Here is a 19,949-nt window from a genome sequence, read left to right as displayed (position 1 = left end):
TCATAAATGGCTGTTGAATTTCATCAGATGCTTTTTCTGCATCTTTTGTGATGATCACATGGCTTTTGTCCTTTCTCTTGTTCATGTGGTATATCACACTGATTGATTTGCATATGTCAAACCATCCTTGTGTCCCTGGGATGAACTCAGCTTGATCATGGTGTGTAACTTTTTTATGTGTTGTTGGATTCTATTTGCTAATATTTTGGTGAGGATTTTTGCATCTATGTTCATCAACAATATTGGCCTATAGTTATCTTTTTTGGTAGTGTCTTTGTCTGGCTTTTGTATCAGGGTGATGTTGGCTTCCTAGCATGAGTTTGGGAGTATTCCCTCCTCTTCAGGCTTTTGGAAGAGTTTGAGAAGGATTGGTATGAGCTATTCTTTGTATGTTTGATAGAATTCCCAAATAAGTCATACTATAAATGATCTCTTTAAAACTGTTGGCATTTTATGTCTAGCACATTCTTAAAATGAAATATTTCTATGGAGGAAATGGTAAAAATAATTTCACTTAGTAAAAGTGCTATTTGATTTTGAAAATATTCAGATTCATTCAAAGACTATTTCCAAAAGAAATTAAATTTACTGAGCTCCCTGAAAGGTTGACATATGGGGAAAAAATGATCAAATAAAACTTTGGAAAACATTTTCCTTTTGTATTTAATATGATAGGGAACTTTTAGCTTTGTTAAAAATGTGAAATCTTTACACTTTTAAAGGATGAGGAAGTGAATGTATGTCTGAAAGTTGGCAGGATTTAGCTAATAATTTTACATTAAATTTTAAGTTACTTTTGAGAAATTTCTCCAAATTAGGACCAATTCCTAAACTTAACAGTTGGAAATTGTGACTCAAATAACCTTCCCACATATATATACTTAATAAAAAGAAATATAGTATATGGGCTCAAGGCTGTTGTATTCAAAATAGGAAAGCTCTATTTTTCTTATCTGAAAACAAAACAAAACAAAACAAAAACAGAAGGGAAGGTAAATATTATACAGCTACTAAAAAGCTATACAATATTACCAGTTTATATTTTTATATCTGAATTGTTTTGACTAATTCTCATGTACTCTAACATAGTCTTATTATATATATGATTGATAGAGGCCTGACTTAGTGTGGGCACTTCATAAATACTAAATAATGAAGGAGGCTATTCATGAATATATAAGATTAGAAATAAAATAAATAACTCTTGCATTTCAGGGCATTACCATTCATATTAGAAATATTCAGGTTGGCAAAATAATGATCAGAAATTCCATTATTTGGATGTATGCTAATCTCATTTAGTGCTCATGTATTTTCTCCTGGGAACATCCTTCTTGATTATATTTCTAGTGTTTAACTTTCCAGATAGTTCTCTGAATGTATTTCTGAGTAGTATAACTGTTGCTGTTTAAACCTAATCTCTGAATCATTTAATTGCAGTGATTTGCTCCTCTGAAATACAGAAGAAATAATTTAATTTACTCTTCATTAAGGGATGCTTTTATGTCACTGGAAGAACATTGGTTATATTTGGAAACATATATATCTTTTTGTTTTGACAACTGCCAGAGCTACCACGTTCAAAGGCGTGATGTTCTGATACTGAATTTAAAAGGTAATACCACGAAAAATTTACAAGCACACCACAGGAAGATGTCAAAATTTCCCAGAAGAGGTAGATGTGACTGAATAGTTTAAATGCACTGTCATGAAATCCTAGACACATTGAACTTAATGCAAACGAGTAAACTCATGAATTGGAATGAAGTAACACTTCTTTAAAGATGCAAATTAAAAAGGAAACATCAAAATAATGAAATCTTCCATTTTTTTCTCCACTGAGAAAAATTCTTTACCAGATATCAAAAAACAGGCGGGGCTCTTCAGAAAACAATGATAGAGAAAGGTATTTGATGTAGAAATGGGTATTGAGAATTCTCTCAAGACACTCCAGTTAGTATTTTAATAACCTTATAGGAAGACTACTGTAATTAGTTGTATTCGTTACACATAATTAAATATTCATTAAATCAGAGCATATTATCGAAGAAAAATGAATTTATTTTCAAAAACATTGTACAAATCAATGCCACTGTTTGATTATCTCCATAGATTGGAATAATTTCTCTGTCTGGATATATGTGTGTCAGTGAAATTTTCTATCAAGTATGCTGCTCTGATGTTTTAGGATTGTACATTTCAAATACTCAGAGAAATTGTCAAATTTAACTTTATTAATTAAAAAAAATTTTAATACAAAGACAGTATGTATGTATTATTGAGAATTTGGAAATCTTTGGAAGGTGCTAAGAAGGAAATAAAAATCCCCATAATGCCACCACTCATGAGTAGCCATCCTTAATAAGTTGATGTGTTTTCTTCCCATATTTTTACTGCTTATGAAGTATGGTGTCAAATTGTATTAGACTATTATGTAGTTGTTATGATATAAATGAGTGTAATGTATCATATCACAATCACAACAAAAAATTTTATATAAACTTTTTTTTTACATGAATCAATTTCTATTTCCCTAGGGTAGCTATTTGGAAGCAATTTTAGGGGAGAAAGGTTGAAAACACATGAATGGTGAGTGGAGTAAAAGAGGGTAGTGAACCTTGTGGTACCCTCAACAGTCTTTATCAACTATATCCTTTGTCATCCTGAAGCAATGACTGTGTCTTCTTTTTCTTTACTTAGCATCAATGTGTACCATGCTCGTATTTCCTAAGGCATGGTCCATCTGACCACTTGCATCAGAATGTCTGAATGATTCTTCAAATTGCAGATTTGAAGGTCCAGCAAATATTCACTGTGAACATGGAATAGGTCTATTAATAAGCATTTTTAACAAGCTCCCTGGATGTTCTTCATGATTTAAAATTTGAGGACCACTGTTGATGCAGCTGTGGCTTTCTTGATTAATGGGAAGAATCTGGAGCTTGAGTCTTTTTTTCTAATTTTGACTTACAAAACTTGAAAGAATTCATTCAGATTTGCTTTGAATCCCAGGCATACCACTAGCTATGTGACCCTGGGCAAGCTTTCTGAATGCTTATATATCCAAGCAAAAATGTTAATAGTGGCACTAGATACTTGAATGAGTTTTTTTTTTAAGAATCAAAGACAATGTGTTTACAATTTCATGGTACAAACTCTGATCTACAGTAGGCGCTCAACAAATGTTAGTATCCTTACTAAATGAGAAGTGAGAGTGAAATTGAAAGATCAACCGGACTTTAATTTTATACAGGACGGAAACTAAGGCTCAAGAGAAAATGTTGTTGCTGAAAGCATCAACAGAGTAATCTAGCATTCATAAATGACGGTTGAGTTCAATTATGTTGTCAAAATAAAGTAGAAATGTGTGTTTGGAAGGAGGCCTCTACACACAAAACAATGTGTTATGTTTACAAGACTACGCACAGTAGCAGGTACCATGCACAAATGCTAGTCAGTGGCAGGTACAAGGAAAATGTTTGTAAATCACCTGTATGGTAACCTGAATTATATTTATTTAACTAAAAATGTGTACCTCTGTGAACCATCTGTGCCACACATGAGCCTACACCTTCCACACAGGCCCCAGAGGCTGCACTCAGAAATCTACTGCCACATTTGCTCGAAGGCCATGCCCCTCTCGGTGCTCACAGTCAGCTGAAGCAGACACAGGACACCTTTGTCCTCTGACTTTGGCTTGAGGAGCCTTCTTCTGGCCTTGCTGAACCTTCCTTATACTGTAAGGTAATCCAGGATGCTTCTTTTCAACCTTCCTCCTCTTGTTCTCTCATCTGGAGTTAAACCTACATCCCAGTCTGACAGCGATCCCAACTTCTTTGTGACTCTTTACCATTTTCTTCCACAGACATTTCCCCCAATAAAATCTTTAAACAATTAATCCCATTTTGGCATTAGGTTTTTGAAGGATCTAAATTAACATATCTCCCCAAACTCCCACCCCTCCTCACCTAAACTGAAATACAACTTTCTCAATGCCAATAATCATAACTCATTAAATTCTGTATTTCCTACATAGGACAAAGCATATTGGAGATCCCAGTCGTTCATTCCATATTTATTGAACTCCACTACAATATATGGCTAATGGTGAATAGAAGAGAAAATAAACCATATAAATTAACTGTGATCATAAAATCCGTATTTGACATTCATTAAATATTGTTAGAACACATGGAGCATATATGTAAATACAGCATGTAGGTACAAACGGGTGGGAAAATATAGTCCAGTTACTAACAAACTGTGGGATCAATAATATAACATGAGTGGTTTGGGTGAGAGAAGAACAAGATGCAGACAGCAGGGAGTGTAGAGGTGGGGAGGTGGACCAAGGTGATGACTGTTCAGAGTTTTCCACTGAGTCAACAAATCCTCAGTGGCCCTAGGCACACCCACAGACCAAATACACAGCTGTATGCATATGCAAAGAGCTTTTTCTTTGTGCAAAGTTGTTATTAGTGGTAAGGGTTTTGTCCATATGCAATGCCTAAGTTAATAGACTCTTAAATCAAGTATTATTATATGGGGAAAAAAAACTTTTGACATTAAAAAGAGATCATCTTCAAAAAGTTAAATCACATTGGGAAATGTTACGTGTACACGAGAGATATAAGGAAACAAGAAATCATATGTGTAAGTGGATGATGTCCAGGAGAAAAAGGGATTTGGTCTCTTGTGACTAGAAGTGATCACCTCTTGTCTGGGAACAGAAAAGATGAAGGGGCATCACAGACGGAAGCAACATTTGTAAATTTTGAGCCTCTAAGTGTTTTGTGATACTCTGGGTATTTTATATGATAACTTACATACTCATTCATTATAATATCGTTATGAATTGGGTAGCAATATCCCCATGCTAAACAGAAAGAGGATGAAGCTCGGAGAGATGAATGAACATGTTCAAGGTAACACACACACGACACAGTGGAACGAGACACGCCTGAGGCCAGTAATAGCACATATGTCTCTCATCTACCGCAGGCGTTCCCAGGTATTTGGGGCTATATAATTTATTACTAGTTTAGTCTGTTAGAGGACATTTGTTTTCCCAAGATCCAGTTTCCTTTATTATTCTCATTCTTTTCATTCCTCAAAAAAAAAAAAGTTCATGGCTCTGTATGCAGAGATAAAGCATATATAACATGTGATTGTGGGTGATTTACAACATCCCTTCACTCAAGACACAAGGGCCCAGCCATGATGGCCAGTTTGCCATGTGGGAAAGGTACTAGCGAGCATGCAGAACACAGGACGACACAGACATACACACACACGGGGGGGGGGGACTGACTCCTGTTGGAGAAGAAATAGGAAAGACTTCATAGGAAAAGTGGCAGTAGGTTTAATACCTGGTGATAATCCAGAACTAAGATTTGCCAGCAGTACTTCAGGCAGAGGGGCTAGGGCAGAGTTTCCCTCTCGTGAAGTTCACAGAAATCTTTTTTGGGGGGGCAGGGGGACACATTTTTAAGACTAGAATATGATAATAAGGGTATGTTGATGTGATAAACCAAAAAAATAAAATAAAAAAACAGTTTGGATCTAAAGGATTTCTCACATTGAAATTATAAAAAACTTCAAGATAACAACTCTTTAACTTTTATTTAAAGGGTCGATATTTTATTGCATTGTTTCATGTAAGCAAGAACTTTGCAGGTTGCTCAGATTGGACCAACAGTTCCTCCAGGCAGGACAATCCTTTACTCCATCACGAAGTCAGTCAACATTTTCTAAGTGACCCCCGCGTGTGAATAGCAAGATTCAAGAGAGCAGCGTAAAAGGGTCCAGAAGCCCAGCACATCTTCTGGGGAGCTTACAGCCCCATGAAGACACGAGGTAGACCTACAAAACTGTAAGCTCGAGTGACAGAAACATCTGCCAGATGGAAGCCCACAGCTGTAAAGAGACATTTAGTAAGTGTTCAGTGCTCACGGAAATGGACAGGAAGAAGTTTAGGGTGACTGGAGCTAAAAGAAGCCAAGTGGGGTTAGTTTGGAGAAGCTTCATGAAGGAGTGGATTTTCTGGCTGGGTTGTGGGAAACATGATCCGGCTGCATAAAACGTTTTCCTTTCTTTGTGGTGCTCCCCAGGTGGACTCTCTATTGACTGGGTATGACTATGCTGGTCTTTATTTCCCATCTTCCCGCTTTTCCTTTAGAGAAGAGCCTGGTCAGGACTATATTGACTGAATACCCCGTCTCAATGAGAGGACTGCATGACAGAGATACCCTCTGCTCTAAGACTAGAATTCCTAAAGCTGTAATAGTCATCTCTCTGTGTGTCTTACACCTGCGCCTGCTCTCATCACAACACCAGGGCCTGTGGCCAAATCTCTCATCTTCCTAGATTCAGTTCCTAGCAGTAAAAGTCATTCAACTGTCTCTTCTACCCTTGGAGACCTACAGAAAGGATTTTTAAAAAATAATAAGCATGAGTACTGTAGTGGATTTGTCGTGTGTCAGTTTATCCCAGCTGGAACTGCACTTCTCGGGAATCCCTTCCCTGCACACCTGTGAGAATGCATGGGATTGGCAAAGGGTTACGGGAAGCAGCAGCCATATTCATCTTACATTTGGAAGACCGGTTGCAGGGTAAGAAACTGTGTTGCAACTCAAAACATTCTTACAGAGCTCCTGGCTTACCTTGTCGATGTAGGGCAATGGCCACACCTGTGGGTTCTCCAGCCTTCTCTCCATCATCCTTCAGTTTGTCTGGACCCTGGGCCAGGTGTGTGCTTAGCTCTATGAGAAATGAGGCCAACTTCTCCTGCAGGACACCAACATCATTGAAGGTGGAGGCCTGGATGAGGTGAGAACAAAAATTCCAGTCCAAAGGCATAGGTTCTAGCTCATTTTTATGTGTTGCAGTTTGTTTCTGCTGCCACCTACTTCACATGCATCTTCCCTTCCTGACTACCTGCTTTGCACCAGATACAAAAACGACAGCTTCTCATAGACAGTTCAGCAAGCTACCACTATTGCATAACAATGAATCTTCTTCATCAATCCACATCCATGTGTATGTGTGAGGATATTTATGCACACGTAATAGATGTTTATGTGTGTAGACATATATGTGTACATACACTGTATGTGTATTTTGTAACCTTGTATGTGCATCTATATATGTAAATATATATTTACTTTGGTACAAGCTCCTTCAGTTTGTCTTCTACTTGCCAATACATTATCTTTTTAATAAAAAGAGGACTGAACTGTCTGGCTGACTAACTCCTTTCCCTTCTTTCAGCCTGAGCTCATTGTCCCTTTTCCTAGAGAAGCCTTTCTCAGCCTCTGTTCAACTTTTCCAAATGGTACTGTGTTCCCCTGTTCCACAGGAGTTTTTGCAATTTACTTTATGCTTTAATATAAATTGAATTTTTTGAGTGTTAGTCTTCTTCAATACAGTGGGAAGTCACAGAAGAACAGAAACCACATCTGTTTTGTTTGCTGCCATTTCTCGAGCCTAACTTGAAGCCTGGAGTATATTAGGTGTCAATACATGTTTATTAAATGAATGAATACCTATTTTATACCTCTCCTCTCTTCATTATCCTTTCTCCACCCATTACTGTTGGTCCAACAAATGCATCCATCAATGCACACAGAGATATGTGTGTTTGTGTGTTCCTTCTCTCCCAATAATTGCCCCCATTAAGCATAGCACCTGGAACCTATTACTTTCCAGAGCAGCTTCTCCTCCACCCTCATATAAAACCTACTTCCTTTGACAGCATGCTACCCAGCTATAGCCCCTCTGTCTCTCCTCGTCCTACTCATCCCCTGACCATATGTCTGTTCCCACAATATCACTTTCCAGAACTAGCCTTCATCATGTTTCCATATGTTCATCTACACATGCATATATTCAAAAGTATTTGTTGAGACGTTATGATGTGCCAGATCCTGGGACTGAGCGATGAGGGCCTGGATTTCCCTGTTCTCTGGGATCTGGGAGGAAACCTTGAGCTGTTTCCTTTTCATCTAAGCAAGGACAAGTGGTGAGAGCTTTCCCTTCTCTATCCGCTGCCCTCTCTGGCCACCAGAAGTCCCTCTTACTGATCTCCTGATGCTGACAGGTATCAGGAGTTTTTGAAATGGGAGGAGGGAATATTTGGATGAGCTGAGAAAGTCTTGAAACACAGATGCCTGTGAAATACTAGAAAGGGGACACGCAGTTAGCTGTTGATGGGTGCCTTCACCTGATAGCCACACGATCCCACCCTATGTCCTCAGCACAAGGCAGACCTATTCTCACCCTGCACCCTCTTGTGATTGTGGAGCCTGACTCTTCGTCTGTTTCCTTCCTAATCTGTTAATTATCATTAATAATATGACAAGCTCTTACTGAGTTATGCCTTTTCACTGACAAAATGATTTTAATGGTTATCTTATTTGAAATCCTCCTTTCTACAAATAAGTCTTTGCTTCCACAACTATATATATATATATACATACATATTTTTATGAACAGCCTAATTTTAAGGTAAAAGGCTAGATATTGATTCTTCTTTTTCTCTTTGTAAAACGTGTATCAGCACTCATGGGTGGCTCTTAGGGAGCCTTAGGGAGAAAGGCAGGGCAAAGAACTCTAAGATAAAGACAGGACATGAGGTTATTTCAATAATGTCACCACTTTATGGCTGGTGAGTTGTGCCGTGAGTCCAGCTAAGGCTGAGGAACGTGAGTCTGTTCTCACAAACGTCTTCATGGTTGTGGGAACTCTTCTTGCAGCAGTCAGCTTCCAGCTTGAGACGGCAGAGTTCAGGATTAATTGGAATTCAATTTTTTTTCTAGGTAACTATGCCTGAAGGTGAGTACTCATGGTTATTAGGAGTGCTAGTGAGAGAGCGATTTAGATGATAATCCATGCAGCCCAAGATGAATAGAGAAGGAGAAGAGGCCAGGGGCCAACAGAGCTGCTGGCAGTGAATGAAGCAATCAGTAGACTGACTGTTTCCATGCATCTGAGAAATGTTAGGGGACATGACAGAATGAGAAGGGCGAATGAATATCAAAGATTTAGAGAAAAATGGTTCAAGGGTCCTACCAAGAACAATTTTAGGATCTCAGGGAATGTCAGCAGTTTGAGTGGATAAAGTAGAATAGAGGAAATGGTGGTTGTTGCTGGAGGAGGTAAATCAACTATGAAATTAATATGCATGATTCTAATTGCTTACTTAATTTTCTCCCTACTAAGATCTAACTTCTGTGAAGAGAAGTCTCATGCCAGTCTTACCATAATATTCCTAGTTGATGCCATGATTGGCACTCAATAAAAATTTGTTGGAAACATAGTAACTGTCTTTAACATAGGCATGAAGGACTCCTAATATCCAATATTTTAGCAATGTGCAAGTCTGACCATGTAAAAACACTTTCTGTTGTCAACTGGACTTTGCAGGCCCTTCATCTTCTGATTGGAAAAAAAAAATGTGTTCAGACCTCATCTTGCTAGATTATATTAATCATTTGGGTCTCAGTTTAGTCATCACTTCTTACAGTAAGTCTTTTCTGTTCCACCATGTCTTTGTTTTTATAGCATCCTGGACTTCCTCTGTTCTTGAACTTGCTTTAGTGTGATTTCTTATTTAATTATCTGCCTCTTTCAACAGACAGAAATCCCCGGCAGATTAAGGACCCTGTTTTATTCATCATCACTTTCTTCAGTCACTATAAAAGAAACAAATTAAAACAAATTACCATTTTCTTCTCTCTTAGTGGCAAAACAAACAGCTTTTTATATTGCCCAGTCTCGATGAAGAGGCATAGAAATAAATTCTCAAACACTAGATGTGAGGGTAAATTAGTATAATATTTGTGGAGAATAAATTGGCATTATCAATCAAAATTTAAAATGAAAATATTGTTTGACTCTAAATTCCACTGGAAAAGTGTATCCTTCAAATATATTTATATAAGTAAAATAATATAGATATAAAGGACTTTGCAAGCATCTTTTGAGTATCAAAAACAGCATGAACAATTTAAATGACCATTGACAAAAAAGTGGGCATATGATTATGATATACCCATATAATGGCTTTCCATTAAATAGGACACAGTAGATATTGATATGTTTCTATGAAGAATCTTGAAGGTGCTGAAAATGTGTATATTATGACCCTGTTTGTGTCATTTTTAATAGTACATGTATATCAATTATTCAGGTAAAATATATTTTAGTGAAACAAGACTCAAATTATTTACTTGTTACCTTTTGAGATGAGACAAAGGTGTACAAGGAGAAATTGTATACACATATTTTTTTTTAATGTTTGATTAGTTGTTCCATGAGTAATTTCTGTGATTTTTTATTTTATATTACTCTCTACTGTTTGAGTTTTTTAAACCTTGCCAACAGTTTGTTCACGTTCCTTCCCTCAGACTTCACAACAGATTTACCTACATCTGTACACATTTTTTGATTCTTCTTTGGCCTTTAGAGCTTTCACTCAAATATTTCCAGCAAACATTTCTAGTCTTCACCACTCTTTAAGACCAAGCCCTGACCTCCTCGCCAACTGTTGCTTTTGTCTCCTAGTTCATCAAGAAAACAGAGGTACCTGGTGTCCAAATGAGTTTACTTTAAACATTACTCCCACCGCCTACTAGAGGAGCATCCATCTTTCTCCCTCCTCTTAGAGGACAAAGGACCCGCCCCCTGCTCGAGCGTCGGCGCAGACACCACCGTCCTGGGCGCGTCGCGTCCGCGCCAAGTGTCCCTCCAACCGGAGACGCCGGATCTGACCTACCTCATAAATTACTTCCTTTCTCCCCACTAGATCTTTGCCCGTACACAATAAGCATATTCTACTGTCTGCCTTCCTAAAGAAACATACATACAAGATTGACAAATAATCCTCTTCTGACCAGAGTCAGTACCTTTTTACTGACCGAAAAGTAAATGATACATGCCAACTCTATTTTTCTGATTCATAATTATTTCTCTTCACCGACATACGGTTTTAGTTATCAGCACTCCACTGAAATCTTTCTCTAAAAATCACTAAATCACACATTTCAAAATTGAGGGGAATAAATCCATTCCCTCTTGTTTCTCTTCATACCACACCGACCACTATTTGCCACTCACCCCTACCTGGAAAACTTTGCTCCCTTCGCTTCTGTTATTCTTGGGCCATTCTTTCTCAGTCTCTTAATAGGTCATCGTTTTGTTTCTTCAGGCCCATATAATGTTTAAAAATTTTTGAAATCATTACCAAGATTTAAAAATTGTTAGATTCCACGTAAAGTTTTGAAATTTATAATTTACTTTAAGAAATAAGAAGATACGGTATTAACACTGTCTCCACATCTCCCCATGCCAAATACGGGCAGAGCTACGTAAACTGCCTCTTTACACAAGTAGTGTCTACCCACTTCTCGTTAACTTTGACTTGCCACCAACCTACTCCACATACTTGTTACTTGCCTTAATCCTGTAAGCCAGATGACTCTAAACATTTGTTATGCAACACTACACTAAAATGTTTTAGCATTTTCCTCATATGGCATATTTTTACTTATAAATTATATTTCAATACTTTATTTTCAGTTTCTAGAAGTTCTATTTTATTCTTTGACATATCTTCATTTTTACATTGTCTATACTTCATTTGTTTTTATTTCCTTTTTATGAATTTTATGACTTTATAATTTTGGGTTTTTTTAACGATTCTTCATGGATTGTTCCATATATGTTTCCTTACTGTCTTCCTTGGACATATTCTTCCTCGTTTACTTTTCAAAGGGTCTGACTTTCACAGATGGTGGCCTCGATTCCTGCTCCTACTCAGATGTTAAATTCAAGCTCTTAGCTCACAGAGAGCTGGCACAGACTCTCCTTATCTGCTCTCCACCCTGCTCTCCTGTTTTTTCACTTCAAGTGTTTTCTTTATTTTCTGGGAAATAGAGCTATATGTTTAAAAGGATGTTTGCTATATGATATTTACCTCTTCTAGGCAGCCTGCAGAAAAAGTATTTTCAAGTTATTTAGTCTACCATATTTGCAGAAACAGAAATACACATTTTAAAATTACATGAGGATGGTACTAGTGTAATATATTACATATCTTAAAAACCAAACACAAAATGAGAATTTAGAATACAATAACTGTTTTGTTTATTATTGATGTCAAAAATACTTGTTCTCTCTCTAAAATTTTTTTTAGGTTTTAGCAATGTACTTGAATATGCTTAATTATTTTTAATATCTTGATTTAACTATTTTTGGGGAAAAAGGCCCACTTATAAATCCAGTTTGTTTTAATACTTAGTTTAAATGACTACCATAGCTGGAAGAAATACTTTTAAAGATCTATAGATCCATGGAAATAGATGCAGTTTTATTAAATCATTTTTATTCCATCTCAAAAATTATTTTAAAATTTATTTTAAAAATTTCATTGTTAACGTCTAGCTCCTCTGTTGTGAACCAGTTCTTCTTGCAAAGGATTAAGTAATACCCATTAGGACCTTTCATTTGGAAGGGGTTTTTAAAACAATTTGAAAATTCTGTTTCCAACTTTTTAAAGCATTCAGATATGAGAATTTTAACAAGAAACAAACACTATTTTTATATACAAAATCATATAATGATGAAAATATTTTCAAACTTTCTCAATGCCATCTTCATAGTACAAGTTTCTTTTGAAAAAATAGTCTATTACCCATTAAAATATCATCTTTACCTTGAAAGGATGAGATGTATTTATTTTTTTCAAATTTCTGCTAGGATAAATGTTCTTGACAACTACTCACTGTTATAATAAAAGTCATCAGTTTGGAACTCCTTCCTTTTTGAAAAATAAAAACATTCAGCAACTCAATTTAAATTTTTTATATTGTGGAAAATACTAAACTTTCATAAAAGAGAAAAGTGGTAATACTAGTGTGTCAGTCACCCCACGTCAACAATTTTTGTTTTGTCAAAAACTGCTTTTATTTGAATTCAAGCATTTTAATGTAGATCCTGAATACCATGTCATTTATCTATAAATACTTAAGGATGTATATTTAACAGGTAAAGTAGTTTTTAAGGTAACCACAATATTCATCACATCTAATGAAATTAATAATTTTGTTTTTAAAAATTAGCTTCATTAGGCACAGTTTACATATGATTAAATTCACCAATTTTAAATATACAGTTTGACAAAATTTTTTTAAGATTATTTTGAATTAATTTTAGACTTACAAAAGAATTTCGAGCTCATACAGAAAATTCTTTTCTGGTCTTCATTCATATTCCTCTAATGTAACATATCATATAGTCAGGGTACATTTATCAAAACTAAGAGTTTGACAGTGGTATAAAGAATGTAGCTAAGCTACATTCTTTATTCAGATTTCACTAGTTCTTCCACTAATGTCCTTATTCTGTTCCAGGATCTAATCCAAGATCCCACGTTGTGTTTAGTGGCTATGTGCCCTTTGTCCTTTCTAGAACATCTCTTTAGTGTTTCCTTGTCTTTCATGACCTTAACACTTTTGAATATAATTATTTCATAAACTGTCTCTCAATTTGGATTTTTCTGATGTTTTCTCATCATTAGATAAAGGTTACAGATTTGCGCAAAGGATACCACAGTGGGGTGATGCTATTCTCAGCACATTGTATTAGGGGGTGCACAATATTGACATGTCTTATTACTGATGATATTAATCTTGATCACTTGTTTAGGGTCGTACTGCCATGTTTTTCCAGTGTAAAGTAGCTAAGATGACTTTTGTTAAATGTGTTATTTGGCATCTTTGGAGATGATTTTTTTCCTTTGCTCTATTAAATGATGAATTATATTAATGTATTTCCTAATATTAATTCACCTTTGCACCCCTGGAATAAACTTGACTGGGTAATGGGTCGATAGTTCTTTTTAAGGATTTTGATATGAGGTAACCGGAAAATCTTTTTTTAGTATAGTCAATTTTCAAGGTCTATCCTCATCCTTAGAAAGTATTAGAATTCCATTATTTAAGATAATGTAATTTGGAAATCCACTTACCAAAGCATTACTCTAGAATGTGCAATAAGCAGAGGAATAAGGCTGAGTTCCGCTGTCAATTCCTCTTCATGGTGGAACTCTCACTCATCACTTGAGTAACTGGTGTGGCACACTTGACAGCTGAACCAGGGACCAGGTGAGGGTGGGAGGAGTAGTTTTCCTGTTACATATTAGCCTAATCATACTCTCCCTGCTCAAAACTCTTCTGTGGCTCACAACCCTTCTTGAACTTGGATGCTCACCATGCCATATGAGGCTGTCTAAAATTGGCTTTTTACTACCTTCTCAATCTCATCTCTCACTGTTTCCAGGTATAGCTTCTCCTAGTCCTCCAAGGGCATCATGCCAGTCAACAAATTTATTTTTTGTAGGCTGTTTCTTCCCTCTAGACTACCACTCCATTGCTGCTTCACCTCCAGGACTCTTCCTCATTCTGTAACACTCAGTCCCCCTGTTGTTGCCTCTGGTAAATCCACAGATTATCAAGCTGTGAAGACATTTTTGTTGTTGTCTTTCTCCATCACCAGACTGTAAGATCTTAGAGGGACATGCTGTGTTTTATTCATGGTTTCAAATCCAGATCATAGCATAATCCTGGTGCACAAATAGCAGGGATTTAGTAAATGTTTGTTGAATGGAATTGACTCAAACTTGACACTTAGTAAAGGTCTGTGGATTTGATTTTGTCAGATATGACAGCTTTTATGAAACCACCCATTGACTGGGAAGAAAGCAACCCTCAAATAAGGAGTACTTCTGGCCTTCTTTTTTCACTAACATTTGTCTTTAATTGATGAATTTAAAGTCTTTTTTTTTGGTTAGTTATTTGCTCCAGAAATGGCAAGTCCCTTGACAGCCAAATTCCTTTTAATTTCACTTTCTGAGTCTGGGGGAAAAGAAGAAAGCTCGTTATTTATGAACCTTGCAAAACATTCTTATAACACATTCTTATAACATCTGATGCACAGATATTGATCCAGGAAGGTGTTACCTCCTGTGGTTACCCTGTGGGTTTCCACTTTGAATTGCTAGGGAACACACACTAAAATAGGAAAGTAATGTCAAGTTATAAGTCCTTTTTTTACTACTTAGCCCTGAAAGTCATATATTTTTAAGCTAACAATATCTGCAGACATCTAATGTCAGAAAAATAAAACAGATTAGTTTAGGAAAACTCTTGCCTTTTTTGAAATCAGGATTTTTGTTTTTTGTTTTTCTGTTGGTACAGAAAAGTTAGCTAATTGATCCATGGGTAATTGATGGTAGAAATTTAAATTGGAAAATAGTTATATTTGTTAACAAAGAGTTATTTTAATAGTTGGATGACCCATCATTTCCTCCCTACAAAATAATGCTTTGTTCTTACAATCTGAATACTTAGCTGAAAAGGTATAATATTTATATTCAGAGACAAGAACACAAATAGCAAGAGATTTCATTTTTTATCTACTGCCAATATCCTTTTGACAGCTACTTGGCCTTTGACCATTCATGTCAAATCCCCCATCAAGAGTATCAAACTAAATTTATTTCTGTTTTTTAAATTTTTATTCTATTTTTTATCTATATTCCTAAATAAAATTTTTGTTTGGATTTTTTAGTGATAGTGAGATAAAATTTTAAAAACATTGCAATCATATCTGCTATAAATTTAGATAAGTAGCTTCATGCTAAAATGAGTCTATCCAGTGAAGTAACTTTAGACAATAAAATGCAAAAATCTACATGATCTCAAAACTCCAGTTGCATAAATGAATGGAGTGAAGAAAGATGACCCAACAGTTAACAGTAGCCAACAATGTAATACATTTATCCAAAAAAGTTTCACCCAAGTAATTTTATGAATTAATTTATTAGTAAACTCTTTCCTCCCCTAAGTGTAGGCCTGAATCAGTGGTAAAACTATATGAAAGAGCTTTTGATACAGGATATGAAAATACTGATTACTATGCCTGGAAAAGGATAGGCTTGCTTTAAGAAAGGATGAGGTCTATTCATTAGAAGAAAAATATAGCTTGGGGTATGTATGGTACTCGGAATCCACCAGTTATGCCAGATAGGCAAGGAATTTTACTAGAATTGTCATTCTCAAATTTCTTTTCATCAAATTTATTTTTATTTATTTCATAAATATGGACCATAAATAGTCTTAAATATTACTAAAGACCCAAAGAACCTTTGTGTATGTGGGGTATAGCTACTAATACTTACTACATTACAAAATAAAATGAAAAAAATTAAGCTATATTATTTATTCACTTATTTGAATATAGCAATTATAAATATAAATAGTAATTTTGAAATAATATCTACAGCTTTTAAAAATTAGTGAGAAAATGACACTGCTTTACCTTTTTTTGAAATCTCTTTAATATCTTACCTAATAGAAAACAGTTGGATTCTCGCAACTATTTCTGTATTCACTCTATTGCACCATCACATGTATGTAGTCTCTGGAAAACTCCACTGCAAACTTGTAAGAGGATGAGAGTAAGAAAGGCAAATAGCATCCTGGTACTATTATTGAAATAGCTTTGACTTTATGGACTCCTTGAGATGATCAATGCCGTCCTTAGTGTTCTGAGAAACACCGCACTTGAAGATCTCAGAGTTCTTTCCAGGCCTTCAATTCTATTCCTAGCAAGGTTATTCTCCTACTTTGAGTTCCTAAACCAAAATCATGTATAATTCTTCTTTTTCTAAGAAGGAGAAGTAAACATAAGAATGAGTAACTTTGGATTTTTTTTCCGCTCTCTGTTTTTACAACCCGTGGATTTAGAAATAAAAAATAAAAATGTACATAGACATAGGCATCGTATAATCATTCAGAGTCAGTGGAGAGGATTATGTCTCAAAGGAAAAAATTGAGTCACATTTCTGCCTTCAGAACTGGCCAGGGATGTGACCTTGAAAAAGTCAGTTAATCACAATGACTACACAGCTCACATAGTTGTTGAGAGAATAATAATGGCAAAGGCTAATTTCATTGATTTATATTATTTTGCCATCTCTTCTAAAATGGACTAATCATTCGGCAATTTCTTTAGCTACATTTTTCTTTTTCTTTTTGTTTATTACTTTTGTGATGTTCTCTAACTGACTAGGGAACCAGTGAATATTTAGGCAGACAGCGGCAGAACCCTTATACGTCCGGCACAGGGTCTAATATATGTATGTTATGTACTTCTATTACATATGTTATATATACTTTTTTCAAAACTTTACTTCTTATAAAAACCATCAGTAAAATGCAAAGTACATTTTCTGTGTTAACTATGAGGTCCTTGACGGCAGGAACTTTGTCTCTTTTGTATACCGTTGTCTTCCCAGGAGTAAAATAATGTCTGGCACAAATTACAAGCTAAATGTATGGCTAGTGACTAACAGGGTAAATAAATGGCAAATCAGTTAAAAATGTTTTTTCTCAAATCACTATACCTACTAACTTCTCATAATTTGCCATGGAATTTTCTAAATGTAAATGCTATGGTCAATTTCAAAATGATATGTCCTAAGAGTATATACCATAAGGAGACACTTTCAATGATACCCATTTTCTCAATTCAGATATTCTCTCTATGGCCTGATAAATGTTCATCCATTTTCTCGTTGAAAACTAAATAATAGGGAACTCATTCCTCATAAAGCAGCTCATCCCTCTTGATAAAATTGTCTGTCTCAAGCTGAAATTACGATCCCTTCTGTTCCCTAATGCCTGAACTTTAAGTCCCTGTATTTTCAGCTCTCGCAATTCCTGAGCAGAAAAAAGCATGAGGAACATAACCACAAGCAGAAATTGACTATCCTGAATCCATAAAAAGTAGTTACTACTTTGTTATTTCTGACCTGTCCATAGTGCCTTTCAGCAACCACAACAGAGGCATCATGAGCTACTTATGTCTTTGAGGTGAGAAAGCTTCCTGCACCACTGCACACCCCACATCTTTTCTCTACTTTTCGATTCACTGCAATTATCGTCCAGTTGGAAAAACTGGATGCATGTGAATCTGAAGAAGAATGTGAGGAAATTGAAATCAACCTAGGCAACATTTTATTTTTAGTTTTACCTGTGTCTGAGATACGCAAAATCATGGTCTTTTGCTCTGAGTTCCTATTTAGTGGAGGAGACAGTTATACACAAAATGTAGCATTGTATAAGTCAAGGCAGACTTTGAGAAACATTGCAAGATTAAAAAAAAAAAAGAGTGCCAAAGACAAGAGCTTAATTTTGAACAGAAGGATGGGGAAGAAAAAAGTTTGTGGGTTGTAGGAACTGTTGGAATTTAAGATGAATGTCAAGAAAGTAGTAACACTGATTAAAATAGGTTTTTTTTTTCAGGTCATCTAATTAATAAAGTCAGTAAATTTCTGTTGTTCTGCATTCCACTGAAGCTTCTTGCATGATTTGACATCTTGGCTTTTTCTTTCTTCCTATATCTTGAAATACCTCTTCTATTTTGATCCCTGTCACTTCATTCTTCTAACGCTCCTCCTCTCATTCATAATAGCAATGATTTCCAACTCCCTCAATCCCTTGAGCAAAGGAATTGTCTTCTCTAAGTGGTTTCAATAACTAGATCACAACTCCTTCACACTCTACTGTATTTTAGTAATATCAGTAGTATTTTTCTAGAGTGTCTTTCTTTTCCTGAGTTTTCCGACAAGAAATTGCTGCATACAATTGAATAACATCAATTAAAACATGACCAACAAAAAATTGTTACTAATCAGCTCAAATACCACTGTTTCTAAACAATTTGTTATTTTTAAACAAATTGTAACAAACACATGTTTATCCCTGCAATACGCTTGCTTACCCATACACAAACATGCTTTAGTGCGTGGGACACAGTTGGCATGCTAGAGATTATATAATACCCTTCAGCCTGCCTCATCTCGTACTGCACAATTTGCTTTATTCCTTGAATATTTGGGAGTAATATTCAGCAATATCCTTTGGGATGCTGTACACATGTGTTTGGCATTTTTCATGGGTACACAGCATGGTGGCATCAATATTTACTGTCCTCTCATAATGAGTGCAAGTTAAGTCTCCAATATTTTTCATGGCTTGCTCGTAACAGTCTTAGTCACTCATACATGATGAGGATGATATAAATGATTTAAGACCAAGTTAATTTCATTTTAGGGAGCAGATGAGACTATGACATAGCCTAAGCCTATCATTGATATATTTAGACATCTCTTCTTTCGGCATTCCACGTTACTAAATATATTTCCTAATTCAATTAAATGAGTTTTCTGCCACCCAGTTAGTCAGCCAGAGTAAAAAATGTCACAAACAGTCTATTTGGGCTCTTCTGCTCATTAATAGGACTCACATCTACCCAACTGGCTAACAAAGCCCTGTCTGTAATGGGCACTTTGAGATAAAAAAAAAATCATGCAACAAATGAAAGAAAACAATCTGGAAAAGTATATTGTTCAAGGGTAGAATTAACTAACTGGGATTCAGTTCATTGCTAGCAAGACGTTAAGTCACTTGCTACTGTCCATGATCAGTTGTATACATGTGATTTTATCTAGCAATGCAAGATTGACAAACTGGTGATATAACTGCAGCAAAATGTATTATTTTTTCTGCATCCTTTTCTTGCCTTATATAGGAAAAATAACTGACTCTCTTAGACACTGTGTAATTTAATATTTATTAATAAAATATAAAATTATTCAATCCTTGGAAAGTTTGAAAAACAGTAATAATTTAGTGTAGGTTATGATTTTTAAAGTCAATTTCCTGAAATATTTTAAGCCATTAGCACAAAAATAATTTGCTTTTTCAACAAGCAACATTAACTTACTTTAAATAAAAAATTGCAATTGGGTGTTTAACATTCTTAGATTTGAAATACTTTTTCTCTTATGATCAAATAGGTAGTAGAGATACCACTATTTTTTTTAA

The 19,949-nt window shown here is 35.6% G+C and overlaps 1 long non-coding RNA gene across 2 annotated transcripts; it reads right to left on the bottom strand.

Moving 5' to 3' along the window:
- Window positions 1-2,096: 2,096 nt before the first annotated feature.
- Window positions 2,097-17,126, bottom strand: LOC140694465 (uncharacterized). 2 transcript variants are annotated; one of them, XR_012070105.1, is made up of 5 exons: window positions 16,407-17,126; window positions 14,027-14,912; window positions 9,522-9,692; window positions 6,663-6,819; window positions 2,097-2,812 (listed from the first exon to the last, which is right to left on the bottom strand). It is a non-coding gene; the product is annotated as an uncharacterized lncRNA (long non-coding RNA). The 2 variants fall into 2 exon arrangements; XR_012070104.1 differs by lacking the exon at window positions 2,097-2,812 and adding an exon at window positions 5,608-5,916.
- Between the last annotated feature and the right edge of the window lie 2,823 nt (window positions 17,127-19,949).

The sequence above is a fragment of the Vicugna pacos genome, unplaced genomic scaffold (genome assembly GCF_048564905.1).
Source record: "Vicugna pacos unplaced genomic scaffold, VicPac4 scaffold_21, whole genome shotgun sequence".
Taxonomy (NCBI): Eukaryota; Metazoa; Chordata; class Mammalia; order Artiodactyla; family Camelidae; genus Vicugna; species Vicugna pacos.
The sequence above is the reverse complement of the archived record's forward strand: the minus strand, read 5'-3'. Positions and strand labels throughout refer to the sequence as shown.